Source organism: Panicum virgatum, chromosome 5K (genome assembly GCF_016808335.1).
Source record: "Panicum virgatum strain AP13 chromosome 5K, P.virgatum_v5, whole genome shotgun sequence".
Taxonomy (NCBI): Eukaryota; Viridiplantae; Streptophyta; class Magnoliopsida; order Poales; family Poaceae; genus Panicum; species Panicum virgatum.
Genome location: NC_053140.1, coordinates 36,037,510 through 36,051,712, shown reverse-complemented (window position 1 = coordinate 36,051,712; position 14,203 = coordinate 36,037,510). Strand labels below are relative to the sequence as shown.

Here is a 14,203-nt window from a genome sequence, read left to right as displayed (position 1 = left end):
TTTACACGCATACCAAAATTCTATGAGTCTTTGAAATTAAATGTAACATAAATCCTAGAAAACTACAATATGAAATTATACATGGAGGGATAGTTTCAAATATTGTTTCATAGTCTTTTGCTTATGTGGCTACTTTAGAAACATCAACATATAAAACCCTCCATTGGATTAGCCTAATGCTCCCTCCATCCTAAATATAATTTCTTTTAAAAAATTTAGTCTAATCACTAGTAGTGAGAAATGAGCCCTGAGCTTCTGCGACCATCAGCATTCATGCAAACAGCGCCATCGAAGCAGGGAGTGGGAAGGAAGAAGGGGTGCAATGGCACCAAAGGGGAGAGTTTCGCCGCTACTATCCTTTCACCCGCACAGACTTACGGCCTACGCTGACAACATGCAGTAGGGAGTGCTTTATTTGTGAAATTGTTCTTAGTTTCTCACGGGTTGATTTTGGGCTTTCGTATTAAAAATGCAATATATTTTTAGATGAATTTACATCATTTTGGCCAACTCTTGGATAGAAAATCACTTGTATGGTCCCCTCATCACCAACCTCGTCCTTGTCTTGGGACCTTGTCGTCAATTCGTCAGCCATGCTGGTGATGAGGGCCTACCACAACCCCGGCAGCCCCCATCCTCTAATAATCCAACACATCATCGCGAGCTTGGGGAGGAAGACGAACAATGCTCGAGGGCCTACCTGCAGCGATGACATCATCCTTCTGCAAAGCATCGGCCGTCCCTCACGCGCGCGATAAATAGATCCCCGGGTATTTGCGCTTGTACTTTGCGTAATTGCTTTGCACGCAACCCGAACTTCTTGATTTTTTTTTCACAGATGATGACCACGGTGAATTTGCTGGTGATGCATGAGGATTCCGCTCTGGCCTCGAACTCGATGAATTGATCCGCTGATTTATATGCACGGAGTGGCTACACGTCGCATCGAGTGGATTGACATGATGAAGAGATCCTTCAAGCTCGTACGATGATCACTCCTACCTGGCATGGGGATCGCCAAATCTGGAGCTTGATGGTAAAAGCGAGGACACAAGACACGAATTTATATAAATTTGGACCGCTAGAGTATAGCGTATTACCCAATATCATGTTCTGGGTGTTGTATATATATTGTGCTTTGCGCTTGGATGTTGTTTTGCTTAGTTTTGCCTTGTGGTGGTTCTGCCAATCTATGTATCCATACCTCCCTAGTCTTTATATATTTCAATGGGGGATTACTAATCGGTTACAAGGTAGGAGTCCTAGAGGATTACAAAGAAATTCTAGTTGGGTTCCATCTTTTTCCTTCCTTGCGGGTACTGAAGATCTATCACCAACATGTAGTTCTTAATAAACTGCTTAAAAATAGGGATTAAAATCCCTTAGCAAACTCTATTGTTAAACCGCAACCTCCTTTCAAAGATCTCTGTTGTAGTAGTTTCCAAAGCATGGCATGCCTTGCGCACAAGTTCCTGATCTTCCTCCTTTTGCAACATCATCTAAAATCATGTCTGATATGCCGCCATGAATAATGCATGCATATATATACGGCCAATCTCAGTTGAAGTTTTATAGAAGTGATATGAGTATTAAATTTTATGCCAAATTACCAGGAGGATATCTGCCCCTCGACAATAAGGTGCCCTGATGAACAGAATCTCAAAGAACAAATGATAATTTAGCGAGTGATATGATGATCCAAGATATGAGAATGTCTTAATGAATAAAATCTCATTTATTACAGTATTCAATCAGCGTTATTCTTTTAGTAGTACCTGATGTGCCTATCGACAACGATGTGCCCTGTTGAAGAGAATCTCGATGAGAGAAAAAAAAAACACAATTCAACAGGTCAGATGAGAGTGCTCTGATGAACAGAATCTTAAAGGGGAAAAGGACAGATTAACAGGTGTCAAACGCCAAACAGCTCACTCTCAGGCTAAGTATCCTCCACGGGGAAGGGGATGGAAAGGCGGTGGCGGCGGCGGTGGCGGCGGCGAGCAACCAGCATCACTCATCGATTGGCTTCACTTCAAAAGATCTTCACTGCTTTGTGCCGCCCGGTCCTCTAAAGCAGAGAGTAGAAACTGAGTAACAATCCATGCAATATATACACGATGATGTGCTCACACCCTGGTCTCAGATGACAGACAACAATGTTGCTCACATCTAAGAAGGGTGAGATTTGGCCAAAAAATTGTCAAAATTCGTACGCACTAGCCACTAGATTCCAAAACATTTTTCGAAGAAAAATCATTCCCAACACAGATCTAATTTTGAGCGATGTTTTATGGGCCGGTGTTGGAAGGAACTGAGTGCTGATCGGGTCTAACTAATTTACGGGCGACCATTTGGAGCCCTACGTCCAGTCGATCTCCCATAGTACTCCACCCAATCTCTTTTTTTTTATAGGACTACTCGACCTAATCTCACTGATGCGGACGCATGATGTTCTAGTTTTCTTTACGTCCTCATCCTCCTTGATGCGGACGCACGTACGGTTTCGCACACCACACGCAGTGACGCAGTACGACGCGATCAGCTATCCCACCATCCGCCGGTCCCCACCTAACTAAAATATAAATACGTAATTTTCATTTGAAAAATTTATAAAATAAATTTCCAGAATCATATCTAAAAAATTTATTTAGAAAATACTAGACAGAGACAAAAATATGCAAGCAAAATTTTGAATCAAAGAAGTTTGCAAATCAAAAATGTTCTGAACAGTGTGAAAAAATTGGAGAGAAAATTTTAGAAACATTAACTCAACAACAAAATATAAAAAAAGAAAAATTTTGGAACAAAAAAAATTCTGAACACAAAATTTTTGAAACAAAATTCAAGAGAAAAATCCATTAAACAAAAATTAGAATACGTAAAAGATAAAGCATGCTCGGGGAATCCGCAAAGGAACTCCGCGTGGCGTGCCGATCTACCACCACGGGGAGCGCCTCGCCACCTGAAGGCCCCCCCCCCCCCCCCCCCCCCCCCAAAATCTACATTGCTCCGACGGTCCCTGGTGCACCGCCCGACAGCCGCTGAGCCGTCAGGGGCCCGACCTTGGGACCGTCTTGCTCCTACGGTCACCCGTGCCTAGATAAAAGAGAAAGGAAATAGGCTCGACCTTGCGACCGTACCACTCCTACGGTCTCTGTCACCCGTCACACGTGCTTAGATGAAAGAGAAAGGAAATAAGATAAGGACGGTTAGGATGGAACCAAACTAGATTTTGCGAAGATCTTTGGATAGATGACAAGCCGTTTTCACGGTGAGATATCCTACTCTATACAATTTGTCAAGAAGTTCATGGTGAGCTATCCTACTCTATACAATTTGTCAGGAAAAAACATGTTTCAATGGCAGAAATGCTAAGCACTACTCTGAACACATCATTGAGATAGCCATAGTTGGAGACAAATTAAGCCAATGGCTAGACCTGGTTGGACAAGTTCTGCTGGCTCAGATAAGAGATACTCCCTCAATTCACAGATGATAGTCTTTTTTGGGATAGGCACAATGACCAAGAAAAAAATGTTCCTTACCAATCCTACTTATCTCGTCATTATTTAACTATTGAGAAGAAGTAATCTCTAATGCATAAACCTCGTGAAAACAAACATTCTTTAATGCCCCTCCTATATGCAGCCGGTTTTTATCCACAGACAGCAGTCGCGCAGTCAAAATATTGTATCATTTCCCCGAGGTACGAATTTACTCCTACGCAGTTAATGGGTGTTGGGCCTGAGAGGCAACGGGTGGGTGGGATCAAATAATACTATCAATCTAGAAAATATTTGAAATAAGACTATCATCAGTGAATGGAGGGAGTATAAAAGATGAATTCATTTGGTCTATGAACAAAGGTGTCTTTTCAGTTGACTCAATGTACAAAGATGAAAGATCTGATGGAAAATAATACCCCTCGTGACTTTTGTATCTCCTGGAAGCTGAAGCTTCCTTTAAAAATTAAAGTATTCTTATTGTACTTAAAAAGGGAGTAATTCTAACTAAGGATAACCTGGTGAAAAGAGAATTGAAGGGATGGACTAAGTGTTGTTTCTGCAGTAAGGAAGAGACAATCGGTCATTTGTTTTTTCGAATGCCGTATAGCTAGGTTCCTATGGAACATGCTGGTCTTTCCTTCGGCATTCAGCCACCATCCAGTATAGCTACTTTGTTTGGGTCCTGGTGTAGAAGTTTTCCTTCAAATCTTAGAAACCCAATTCTAATTGGAGCTTCAGATCTTTGCTGGGCTATTTCACTTAGTTTCCTTCAAAAACTCTACCACTACAAAAAAAAAAGGCGGGGGGGGGGGGGGTGAGGCTTGCACCGTGTTTGTTAACCAGACGATTCGCTTTGGTGCTGATGTAAGTGTGTTACGAACCATGGAATCAGACATGAAAAAAGGTACACACCACAGCTATTCAACTGGCGAGCTCTCTTTTTTATTTCTTGTAAAAACTTTTGTTCAAAATCAAATTTTGCATACATAGTTAATTAAATATACTTTATTCATCTATATTTAGGTTTGAATTTTTCATGCACCATCTAGCATGGTAACATCCAAAAGACCAGTAACATTGGACTACTGGAGGTGTTCCCTTCTTTTCTCACCCTTGGTAATCGAACATCTAAGTCCAAAATTCATGCACCCTTCCTGCAAAGCATGCAAACATCTCATGCAAGTCACTCCTATGTTTTTCTATTTCATAGTATTTAAGGAGCTCGCCAATTTCAATCCTGAACCCTACGTTTCCTTTCTACTTCCACAGTTGAGAATCTTCCGCCGGGGGGGGGGGGGGGGGGGGGGGGGTAACACGCTTTCACATCGTACTTTAGTTGTCTTAGATGACTTTTGCTTACAATGCAAGTGAGTACTTAAGGAATAGTTCCTATTTATTAAAAAAGGTATGGTTACTAGTACTTTGTTCATTTCTAACATTACTTTGTAATCTAATTTAGTTTTGTTAAACAAGTTTTGGGTTTCACCTAATGAAAAAAAGGCAAAACCGGCATCCTTATGCCTTCTGTTTTTGAAAACAGATAACAATAGAACATTTAATCATACTTCGCAAACTTGTTACAGAAAAGAAAACAAATGCAAAACTACAGAAATCCATCTGCAAAATTTTTAATTTTTTAACCAGATGCCTATAGAACTTACGAAAACACGCAAATACAACATTTTAACAAATTTATTAAAACCCTTGTTATAGCAGCCTGCACTTAGCGTCTGACTGTCGAGAAAGGCAGGAGTCACAGTTACTTGTTTTGGAAGACACTCAGGTTAAGGGGGTGTTTGGGAGCACTCTGCTCCACCAAATTTGGCTCCAGTCCATAAAAAATATACAAACATCTCAACCAGCTGCACTCCACTTCATCAAAAATTGGCTCCACTCCACCTTTTTTTTGGAGCTCCTCAAGAGGTGCTCCACCAATTTTTGGAGCGGGTGGAGTTGGGGAAAATTACCACCATTCCACTGGTTAGTGGAAAATAACAGTTCAAGGCCTTCTTTTTCCCAATCGGTCTCCTACGTCGTGTCCTGATGTCGCCTCGTGGAGTCCCGCCACCGCCGCCCCAGAGTCCCGCCGCCACCGCCATGCATGGAGGTCCGGCCACCACCGCGGAGTCCTGTCGGCGCCCCATGGAGGTTCTGCCGCCGCCGCCGCCTCGGAGTCCCACCACTGCTGCTTCATGGGTGGGCTCTGCCGCCCCCGTGGGTGCCCAAACTCGCATCGCCGCCGCCGCCGCCCACCGGCCTCACCGCCGCCATCGACCTCGACCTCCCGCCGCCGCCTGAGGTCGGGGTTGAGCCGCCCTGGGGGACGCGCTGCTGCCGCCCAAGCTCCGGTCCAAACGTCGCGCGAGCTCGGTTCGCGCCGACCGCCGGGGGCCCTCTTGCGACCGATGCGCCTTCTCACCGGCACGGCCCCTCCTGCCGCCAGTGCACCTCCTCACCTCGCGGATTGGGATAGAGTAGGAAGAAGAAACATGACATGTGGGACCCACGTGAAAGTTAGGTGAGAGGCGGTTGGGCCGACCTGGGCGTAGTTGGGTTGGTTGGATAGCTGCTGGGCTGGCGGGGTGGAAGTAGTTGGGCTAGCCTTTTAGAATTATGAATACCCAAACAGAATGGACTACAAGTGGTGGAGTTTTGTGGATTGCTCAACCAGGCCCTAAGTTGAGCAGGAAAGATGTACTCCCGCCCAAGAAATATGGAGCTGGAAAGCTACACTTGTGGCTTGTGCGTACCGCAGAAACTAGAAAAAATTGCACATCTCTTCTTAAGGTGCAATTTTGCCGGGGCTTGTTGTGCCTCCATTGGCGCTTCTGTCATTACAACCAGGCTACTGCTAAGCATTTTCAAGATGATAAAAGAGATTAAGAGAAATTACAAGTGTCATTCTTCATGGAAATTATCATACTCATGTCATGGAGCATCTGGACAACCAGGAACGATTGGATTTTCAACGACATCTATCCCACAGTGGACAGTTGCAAGAGAAAATTCATATCTAAACTTTCTCTGCTCTCAAACCGAGCAAAGCCGGACCTAGTTACAGCAATGGAAGTTTGGTCTCAGCTTCTTTAATCCCTTCACCTTAGTTTTTATCCCTCAAACCTTTTTGCCTCTTCTCTGTTGTTGTTCTCCTTTTCTTTTTGGTTCCCTAAGTTGTAAGTACCTTCTTTCTATTTTTCATAAATCTCAGTAGGGGTGCACCCCTCCTGTTTCCATAAAAAAAGGATGGGTATGAGTTGAGTGAATAGGAAGCTTCAAGACAGATCTTCACATCTAAAGATCATGAGCGGACTGAGCTATCGCTCAGTTGGCAACTCCCGAGGATGGGAGGCTGCCGGCGGGGGTTCGAACCCCCGTCCCGCACCCCCCCCCCCCCGTCCCGCACCTGGGTGCTGAGGCCGCGTGCGTGTGTGGTGTGCGTAAACCTCAGTATTGCGCGTTCCGAGACTTCTCGGGCAGCTTCGTCTGCGTTGAGTCCGGTCAGCGTGAGCGCCCAAAATCTTACATGACTCCCCAGTGCTCTGGGTGCTTTCAAAAAAAAAATCATATGAGGGCGTTTCAGGTGACAGGAAAAGATCTAGCTTGTGAAGGGTTGACGTTTGTCAAAATTCTTAGGCAAGAGATTTGCAGCAACAAAAAAATCCCTTCCCGATTGCAGGAAATGCCGTTCAATCTGAAAAACATAAAATGTTTTCAGATCACTAGCAAGGATCATGGCCAGTAGTGGAAATGTTTTACCAGCTTTGGACATGACGCCGACAGCTCAACTGGTGATGTCCAAACATTTGAGCTGCTAAAAAGCCGAGCAGGATAGCAGAACCACCCATTTGATACCCACAAGGATCAAACATCCTATAATATAATAAAATGCGTTGATTGATATTATCCTATACTACAGAAAATTCGAACGTCCATATTGATAACATCGAACATGACCTCGACGATTAAACTGCATTCTTTTAGTTATCAAACAGAAAAAATTACTCACACAATCTGACCAAAGGCAAAATCTGACTAAAGGCAAACCAATGGGCATTGTACTCTGTTACTCTGAAAGCAAAACTAATAAGTTTTGTACTGTGCTATATTTATTCATTTACCTTGGATAAACATAACACGACGTATAAGTGGCAAATCGTTAAATAAAAAGAAAAGAAAGGTTTTGCAGTCGGCCTCTAAAATTCTTAAAGTAGGTGTGGAAGAGAAACATGTGGTCATGTGCAACCATGCATCGTTTATTATTAAGTGCATAAATTTCACAATCACATTTAGATAAATAACCTGTTCGTAAGGATCAAGCAGCAGTACAACATAATGGATGAGATAAGCACAGTCCGTGCCTTTGTGAACAAAAAAAAGAAACACGATGTGCCACACCATCTGTTTACCACCAAGAGCAGCGGCGAAGTCCAACATAGAGCATAGCAGGAAGAGAGCAAAGAGCATACATACACTGAGTCGAGGAATATCCAGAATGAAAAACACCAGTCTGGTTTCAGTTCCTCTTGGTGGCCCAAAGCAGGACTCCAGAATCTGCTTACTGTAGGAGAGAATAATGGATGTATTCCTCCAGCCCTAGAAGGGTGGGTATATATAATTTATATACATGGGCCTCTAGATGGGCCTCTATACACATTGGCTCAATATACACCAACACCCCCCGCAGTCTGAACTACCGGCACAGCGGTGTTCAAGACTGGACAACAAGAAAGCCAACACCCCCCGCAGTCTGAACAACCGGCGCAGCGGTGTTCAAGACTGGACAAGAAGAGAGTACAAAGGGCTAATACCCCCGCAGCCACAACTAGCCACCGGCTATGTTGAGGCTGGAGCGAAACTCCGAGAAGGTCGAGGAGGGCAGCCCCTTGGTGAAGATGTCAGCAAACTAAGAGGTAGTCGGGACATGGAGTACCCGAACATCGCCGATGGCGACTCTGTCGCGCACGAAGTACAGGTCAATCTCCACATGCTTCGTCCGCTGATGCTGTACGAGGTTGGTGGAGAGATACACGACGCTGATGTTATCGCAATAGACGAGCGTGCTCTTGGCGAGCGGGCTGTGGAGCTCCGCCAAGAGCTGTCGTAGCCAGGACGCCTCCGCCACGCCGTTAGCGACAGCTCGGTACTCCGCCTTAGCACTGGAGCGGGAGACAACCGGCTGCCGCTTGGACGACCAGGAGACCAGGTTGCCGCCTAGGAAGACGGCGTAGCCGGAAGTGGAGCGACGAGTGTCCGAGCAGCCAGCCCAGTCAGTGTCGGTGTAGACCACTAGCTCAGCAGAGGACGAGCGGTGAAGCACCAGGCCGAGGTCCACTGTGCCACGGACGTAGCGGAGGAGACGCTTCAGCGCAGCAAGGTGTGACTCCCGGGGATCATGCATATGGAGACAGGCCTGCTGGACAGCGTAGGTGAGGTACTGCAAAGCGCCGGCCAGACTCCGGTAGGCAGTAGGATCAGCCACCGGATCACCCAGATCAGCAGACAGCTTTGCCTGAGTGTCGACAGGAGTGGAGCAGGGCTTGCAATCAGTCATCCCAGCCCGCTCCAGGATATCAAGTGCGTACTGCCGCTGGTGAAGGAGAAGACCAGACGGGCGAGGCTCAACAGTGACGCCCAAGAAGTGGTGGAGCTGACCAAGATCCTTCATAGCGAACTCCTGCTGCAGAGAGGAGATGACACTCTGAAGCAACTGCTGACTGGAGGCAGTGAGCACAATGTCATCGACATAGAGCAGCAGATATACAATCTCATCTCCACGGCGGTAGACGAAGAGAGACGTGTCAGACTTGGCCTCGGTGAATCCCAATGTCAGCAAGAACGTGGCGAACCGAGAGTACCAAGCTCGAGGAGCCTGCTTCAGACCATAGAGAGACTTGTTGAGTCGGCAGACCATATCCGGACGATTCGAGTCCACAAATCCCGCTGGCTGAGAGCAGTAGACAGTCTCTGACAGAGTGCCGTGAAGAAACGCATTCTTCACGTCCAGCTGGTGCACAGGCCAAGAGCACGAGAGCGCAAGCGAGAGGACCGTGCGCACCGTAGCGGGCTTCACCACTGGACTAAAGGTCTCATTATAGTCCACACCAGGCCGCTGAGTGAACCCCCGGAGAACCCAGCGAGTCTTGTAGCGCTCCAGTGTGCCGTCAGCCCGACGCTTATGCGTCCAGATCCACTTGCCAGTCACCACATTGCAACCAGACGGGCGCGGCACGAGGTCCCACGTCTGGTTGGCAAGAAGAGCCGCGTACTCCTCTTCCATCGCGCGACGACAGTGAGGATCCGCCAAGGCGTCGCGGACAGAGGAGGGTACCGGAGAGACCCGCGGCTCTCCCTCGGTGGCGGAAAGAGTCGCAGCCTGAGACGCCATCCGCCGAGTCACCATGGGATGGATATGCCGATGATCCCAATGGATGACTGGAGGGTGGTACACCTCCGGCTCGTCTCGAGAGGGAGCCGGAGGCGGCGGCGGCGGCGACGGCTCCGGTGTAGGCGTCGCAGGAGCCTCCGGAGCAGGAGGCGGCGCCGGTGTCGACGCCGAGCGACGCCGGTACACCTACACCGGCTGAGCGTACCGCTGCGGCGCCGGTGTCTGCGCCGAATGGCGCCGGTACACCTGCACCGGCTGAGCGTACCGCGCAGGTGCAGGGGAAGGCACCGGGGCCGCGCGTGGCGCAGCGGGAGACACCAGGTCCGCACGCGGCACGACCGGAGGTCTGGGGGCCGCGCGTGGCGTGACCGCGGGCACCGGGGCCGCGCTCGGCGTAGCAGGGATCACCGGAAGCGGTGCCGGTGTGCCGGGAAAACCTGCAGGAAAAGGACAGATAGGTAACGGTGGCTGAACCACTGGGTCAGTCGAAAACAAAGACTCCAGCTCAGGGTCAGGAGAAGGTGTGGAGGAGGTGGAGTAGGGGAAATCCGACTCGTCAAAGATGACGTGTCAGGAGATCAGAACGCGGCGAGAGGTGAGGTCAAAGCATCGGTACCCCTTGTGGTCAGGGGAGTACCCGAGGAACAAACGACGAGTCGAGCGGGGCGCCAGTTTGTGAGAAACGGTGGCGGAGGTGTTAGGGTAACACGCACACCCGAAGACCCGAAGGTGGTCGTAGCGAGGAGGGGTACCGAAGACAGCGTTGTGTGGAGTGGGAGCAGGAGAAGCAGTGGACGGAATGCGGTTGAGCAGGTAGGTGGCGGTGTGGAGGCTCTCAGCCCAGAAGCGCGGGCGCAGAGAGGCCTGGATCAGAAGGGTGCGCACGACGTCGTTCGTCGTGCGAATCATCCGCTCAACCTTGCCATTCTGAGGAGAGGTATATGGACAAGACATACGCAGCTGAACACCCCGAGAGAGGAAGAAGGACCGGGAGGTGGAGTTATCGAACTCCCGCCCGTTGTCACACTGGACGGCCTTAACGGTGAGGCCGAACTGAGTGGACACCCAGGCAAAGAAGTCGAGGAGAGTGGAGAAGGTCTCAGACTTGGCGTGCAAAGGGAAAGTCCAAGATTAATGAGAAAAATCATCAACAATGACCAGATAATATTTATAGCCATACATGCTGGGTACAGGAGATGTCCACAGGTCACAGTGAATCAGATCAAAAGCATGCGCAGCATGCGAAGAAGAAGAAGAAAACGGAAATCTAACATGACGACCTAACTGGCATGCATGACAGAGGGGCTCAGCAGGAGCCCTAGTACATGGAACATCAGTACTACGGCTGAGCTGAGCCAAAACGTCGCGGCCGGAGTGACCAAGCCGGCGGTGCCAGGTGGTGGAAGAAGGCGTCACGGCAAAAGCAGTAGACGAAGAAGTCGAAGACGGAGCAGCGGAAGCAGGAAGCCGAGAGTGTAAAGGGGCCCCGGGCTGTCACATCTGAGGAGCGGACGCCGGGAAGCCGAATCATTCACAGTAAGACCAGAGGAGTCAAATTCGATAGAATAGGAGTTGTCAGCAGTAAACTGGCGAATGGAAAGAAGGTTGTGAACCATTTGAGGAGCAACAAGAACATTAGGAAGACGAGGAGCAGAACCCACGGCAGTGACAGGAAGGCAAGACCATCACCAACCATGATAGAAGAAGGACAAGAGGGGTGGGGGGTCGGACAGAAGAGAGGATACCGGCATCAGGAGTGGTGTGGAACGAGGCACCCGAGTCGGCGATCCACTCGGTGCTGACCGGCGGCGTCAGTCCCATGGTGCTGAAGGACTGCGCCAGAGCGGCCTGGTCCCACCCCCAGGCCAGGTCGACTGCTGGCTGGGCTGAGCGGGCGGGGTCCAGTACGGCGCGGAGAGGGGAGCAGCACCGGTGAACATGGTCGCCGGCTGGAGCTGAGGACGAGGCCCCCCCTCCCGGACCCTGGAACGGCCACATCGAGATGCGCCCTGACCATGGGTTGCTGAAGGATGGCCAGGGCGTACCTCCTGGGGCAGGGGCAGGAGCGGGAGTCGGAGCCTGAGCCGGAGGAGTCGGCGCGCCCCGACAGCCACCACCGGTACCGATACCCCTAGAAGCAGGGCCACCATTGCCACCACCACCACCACGTCCCCCCGCCGACGACGTCCACACCCCCCCCCCCACCTCCGGTCTGCCCGGCGGGAGCAGCACCAAGGAGAGAGGTGGCAGGGGTGGCGGAGGAAGCCGGTGGAGCAGCGACGAGCGCGGTGGAGGTGGACGAGGGCAATCCAGGCGCGAGACCCCTGGTGATCTCCTCGAGGGCGAGGTCGTCCCGGACCTGCAGGAAGGAGGGGAAGGGCCTCTGGCGGGCGATCCAACTCTTCAGGTGGTCATAGGTCCTGCTCAGGCCCCGCAGGACATTGAGCACCAAGACCCGATCGGACATCGGATCCCCGAGGTCGTGAAGAGCATCGGATATGCCCTTTATCCACCGGCAGTACTCGCCAACAGAGAGGTCCCCCTGCACGAAGGTGCGGAAGGTGGCGTCGAGCTGGAGGGCGCGGTACTCGGCGTTGCCGAGGAACTGCCCCTCGAGCGCCACCCAAGCCTGCCGCGCGGTGCCGCCGTGGGTCCTGACGAGATCCTGAAGATCTAGGGAGATGGTCCCGAAGATCCAGGACATGGCGATGCTGTCGAGACGCAGCCACGCCACGTCCTGCGCCTCGATCGGCGTGTCGAGGAGGACGTGGTCGTCGAGGGCGTAGCGGCGGAGGGCGACCAGGACCTGGTCCAGCCAGCGTCCATAGGAGGACGTCGGGTCGAGGAGGACGGTGACCAGGGCCCTGATGTTCTGGACGCCGGCGGCCTGAAGGTGGAGCTGGGCGACCATGAGGTCGGTCGGGTTGTACCGGGCTCCAGATCCAGCGGGCGGTGCACGGCGGGAGCGCCACCCAAGCCTGCCGCGCGGTGCCGCCGTGGGTCCTGACGAGATCCTGAAGATCCAGGGAGATGGTCCCGAAGATCCAGGACATGGCAATGCTGTCGAGGCGCAGCCACGTCACGTCCTGCGCCTCGATCGGCGTGTCGAGGAGGACGTGGTCGTCGAGGGCGTAGCGGCGGAGGGCGACCAGGACCTGGTCCAGCCAGCGTCCATAGGAGGACGTCGGGTCGAGGAGGACGGTGACCAGGGCCCTGATGTTCTGGACGCCGGCGGCCTGGGCCCTGATGTTCTGGACGCCGGCGGCCTGAAGGTGGAGCTGGGCGACCATGAGGTCGGTCGGGTTGTACCGGGCTACAGATCCAGCGGGCGGTGCACGGCGGGAGGAAGATGCGCCGGGCTCGGGGTCGACGGGCAGCTGGCCAGAGGAGACGCGGAGGAAGTGCTCCGCCTCGGCGACCCGGAGAGCGGAGGCGTCGGCCGCGGCGCGCTCGCGCTCCCAGGTGAGGGCAGCCACACGGCCCCGCTCTTGGGCCGCCGAAGCCTCCGACTTGGCGGCGAGGCGGGCTGCGGTGAGAGCGGCATCGGCCTGCTGCCCGCGGAGGGCGGCGGCAGAGATCGGCGCATCCGCGGGCGACATCCCGAGGCCAGGCCAACCGGGATCGGGCGCGGCGTCGGCGGCGGGCAGCTTGCCGGCGGCGACGGCGGCGCGGTGGGCGTCCTGCGCAACGGCCCACGCGGCGGCGGCCTCGGCAGCAGCTTCCCCTGCGCCTTGGGCGGCGGCTGCAACAGCGGCGGCAGCTGTTGCGTCGGCCATGGGCCGCTGCAACCCGAGCTGCAGGTGCAGCGGCTGCTGCAGGGCGGCAGCAGCGCCCCCCAGCCTCCCGCGCCCCGCGGCAGCGGGATCCGGCAAGGGCGAGGCGGGATCCGGCAAGGGCGGGGCGGGATCCGGCGGCGGGTGGGAGAAGGTGACTAGGGCGGCGGCAGGCCTGGGCCAGGCGACGGCGCGGCCCCCTGTAGCCGCGGGAGCGGCCAGGAAAGGGGCGGCGGCAGCGTGCCAAGGCCAAGTGGTGGCGGCTGCTGGAGCAGAGGAGGAAGACAGGGGAGGGAAAGAGGAAGGGGAGAGGGGGGAGGTGCCGGCGGCCGGCCATGGCTGCCGGCGGCGACGACAGCTGGGTAGGAGAGGGAGGAGGGAACCCTATCCCTAGGCTAATGATCTCATGTAGAAGGGAATAATTGATGTATTCCTCCAACCCTAGAAGTGTGGGTATATATAATTCATATACATGAGCCTCTAGATGGACCTCTATATACATGAGCTCAATATACACCAACACTAACGACAGGTTATGG

General features: G+C 52.2%; 1 long non-coding RNA gene across 1 annotated transcript; it reads left to right on the top strand.

Moving 5' to 3' along the window:
• Nucleotides 1-573: 573 nt before the first annotated feature.
• On the top strand, nucleotides 574-1,395 carry LOC120710643. The gene is made up of 2 exons (XR_005689966.1): nucleotides 574-770; nucleotides 839-1,395. It is a non-coding gene; the product is annotated as an uncharacterized LOC120710643 (long non-coding RNA).
• Nucleotides 1,396-14,203: the final 12,808 nt, after the last annotated feature.